The sequence below is a fragment of the Dendrobium catenatum genome, unplaced genomic scaffold (genome assembly GCF_001605985.2).
Source record: "Dendrobium catenatum unplaced genomic scaffold, ASM160598v2 fragScaff_scaffold_767, whole genome shotgun sequence".
In the NCBI taxonomy this organism is placed as follows: Eukaryota; Viridiplantae; Streptophyta; class Magnoliopsida; order Asparagales; family Orchidaceae; genus Dendrobium; species Dendrobium catenatum.
Genome location: NW_021319229.1, coordinates 585578 through 589175, shown reverse-complemented (window position 1 = coordinate 589175; position 3598 = coordinate 585578).

The following is a 3598-nucleotide window of genomic DNA, read 5'->3' as shown; positions in this document are numbered from 1 at the left end:
TGGTCACCTTTGCTAGTGACTATTAAAATCTCCTCCAACTTTTTCTTCTTGGATGTTTACGGATCACCCTTATTCCTTGATCGTTTAGTAGGATCCTTTGAAGGTTGGATAACAGTCTTTGAGACTTTAACCAACTTCCTTAACATACGAGCATGTAATCTTCATGTATGAGTAGATAAGCCCACCTTGAACAAATATTCTTCATCTATATAGCTACTAAAATATTGCACCTTATAGTGGAGAGTGTCAATATCAGGGAGATTGTGTATCTTCAGTAAATCCTCTACTCCAATGTGTAGGGGAATATATAAATCCTTCAATTTTTCATATTTTTTGTGGAGATTCAAATAATTTTGTACAAAAAGGAAATCACTAACCCAGCTCTTTAATTGGCCTCGAGTGTAGATATAAAACCACTTGGATTTGAAAGAGATATGACCCTATGTATCACCAAAAAGTCTACCCATCCGAGAAAGGCACTCAGGAGATAGTAAATCTATATGATCTATTAAAAACATGAACAATCCAATCATGATTAACATGGATCTATAAGAAATCTGGGACAAATGCACTCCCCATATCACTAAAATGTAAATCAACTCCAGAGGAGGAGGAAATCGTAGCCCTGCTCGCAAATTGAACTCGTACACTGTTAAAAATATTAGGGGAGAGGAACAAACATGAGCAGATTTTTTAGGCACTTTCATCACAAGATCATTAGGGAAGTGAAATTTATTCTTGAAAATGATCAAGGAATCACTAGTTATGGTGGATACGATGTCATCAGCTTTGACAACTTTCTGAGTCTTCCTTAGAACCTTAGTTTGGACAGCAGGGCAATCTCCTTTGATTAGGGGGATTTGGGTTTAGGTTATATAACCTATTTAAACTTCTTCACTAAAGACAGGCAATTGAATTTGAGTAGGGGATGCCACCTACTAAATGTAGTGGAATGCCTCTATAGTAAGAAGAATAATAGAGGAGAAAGAACAGGAAAGGTTACAAAAATTCTAACTTCTACACAAGAAGAGGGGCCATAAATTTGAGTAGGGGATTACACTTATAAAAAATAGGAGAATGTCTCAACTGTAAGAAAGTTGGAATGAGGAAGGAGAAAGAGAATAAATGAGTGCAAAAATTTTAACTTCTACACAAGAAGAGGGCCCCTGAATTTTAGTAGTGGATGTCACCTACCAAAAATAGGGAAATATCTCAACTATAAGAAAGTTATAGGGAGAAGGGAGAAGGTGAAAAGGTGCTTTTTTCCCCTTACCCCAGGGGGAATTAATAGGACGAAAATTGGGGAGAAATTTTTGAGAAAGAGTGGGGAAAGTTTTGAAAATTGGAGTGACTAGGCTTCTAGAATATTTTTCTAAATTTTTTTGTCCCAAAATAATATTTTTGGAATTTTTTCAAAAATAAAAATCAAAATTCAAAAATTAAAAAAACAATTAAGAGGCGGTCAACACTATAGCCTCCACCCACCATATGGAAAAAAATGGTGGGTCCCACCTATTAAAAAAGTATATTCCAAGGGGTGCTTCACACGCCCCTACAGCCCAAGTTGACACGCTGGTCTTCGTCGGTGGCCAGATGGCCGACTGGCTCACAAGTTTGGCCCCAAATTGCATCCAGGCCCATTTTTTCTGCCCGAACAGTCTAGTTTGGACATTTATGGGGCACCCAAAAAATATTTTTTGATGTTCTGGTCTCAATTTTCACACTTTTAGAACTCAACGGAGCTTCTATGACCAAGTTTCATCATTTTTTTTATCAGAAGTTTTTATCATTTCTTTTGATTTAAGCAATTTTAATATTGTGAAACATATTTTCAGAGTTCTAGGGCTTCGACATCCAAAAGTTGGGGGCAACTGATATATAAAAAAAAATTATCTTGATCGGGCACAAATCTTCAATTAGAGTCAAGTTAGAAACTTCAAAAATTAAATTCTGGGACATCTGAATTCCAATTTAAGAAAACTTACAATCAAAATTAACGTCTTGGAAATATGAACCCAACGACACAAAATTCAATTTAATGCGAGCCCAGATGAGTCCAAACTAAAGACTCGAAGCACATTTGGAAGGTTCAATCCTTAATTTGGATTACCAAACATTCTCTACAAATGGCGTGCTTATAGTCAAATTAAGCAGCTCGATAAGACAAATCCAACAAGCCCAAGAACGCCTAATTCTAATATCATTAAGACATTCAAATGCTCAATAAAAGGTCCATGATAAAGGGATTCAACATCAGTCCTCTATTCAAATCACTCCCAATTTACCTCTAATCTTTCTTCTATTTATTGGTCATGCCACTCTCACAAACTATAAATAGACATCTCATTTCTCTTGAGAGGGGACCCTAAGCAAGAAGATAAGAGAAGGAAGAAGAGAAGGAAAATAAGGAAGAGAAGAAAGAGACTCCTCGACCACCGCTGGACTTTCACCCAGCAGCCGACCATCGTTTGAATTAAACAAGAGAAGGAAGAAGAGAAGAAATAAAATGAAGATACTCCTCCTCGAACGCCGCTGGACTTCCACCCGACTGCCAACTAAAGCTGAAATTCTGCCCGACTGTCGAATGGCACTGGTGTTCTGCACAATAGCTGACTGACGTCAGAATTCTACCCAACCGACAATTGAAGCTGGATTTCCGCCCAACCACCGGAACATCGTTGGATTTCAAATCTCTGTTTGTAACTGAATTTCAACCCGAGAGTTGATTATTATAGTATGATCATCCTCAATTTCAGGGACGAGCCATCCATTTGTAAACTAAGTAAATACTAGTGGAATCCTTTCAACTTGGCGTGGCCCCGTGCTTTTTCCTTTTTCTTAGGTTTCCACATAAAAATTCTGTTGTTCCATTTTTTTCCTCTGTTTGTGTGCTGGATATCTGTAAAATACTGAGAAAAAAATTTTCTAACTCTATCGCAACGTATATTCTAGCATGCAACAAATATTGTTTTTCCAGTGTGTAGATATATATTAAATGTCTAAAAATTCTTCAACATTATCATAAATAGAGTTTTTTTTTGTGAGATAAAATTTGATAAGGTAATTTAACGTTTGTAAGATTAAAAATTCGTAGATTGGCTAAATTATTTAAGAAAACCTCCTTTAAGAGGACAAAAGCTAGCCTCTTTTCTATCAAAAAGTTATTTCTACAAAATAATGAAAGTTCATCAGCAGTTTCGTAGATCATTCCAAAAGTTATCTAGTTTTGAAATATGTGGAACTCAAAATTACTTTAGGATATAACTAATTCAACGCCAAAGCAATATAAATATTATCTTGAAAGTGAAATATTATATAAAAATTCTGAAGGTAAAAATGTTCTTCGGGATTCCCGCATATTATGTTAGAGTAATAGTTCCAGGATTCATAAATTAGCACCCCAACTTTGTCAGTCACCTCAAAAATCAATTGTTTTACATCATTGTTCATGTCTACTTATTTTTTTATCTATTTCACCTTTTTATAGCCGATTAATGAGACAGAAATTCTCAAAAAAATAATAAGAAATATGTTTACTTCATTGATGACCTTGTCATCAAATTGTATGAGTGGAGCCAAAAATGCAAAATGTTTTTTT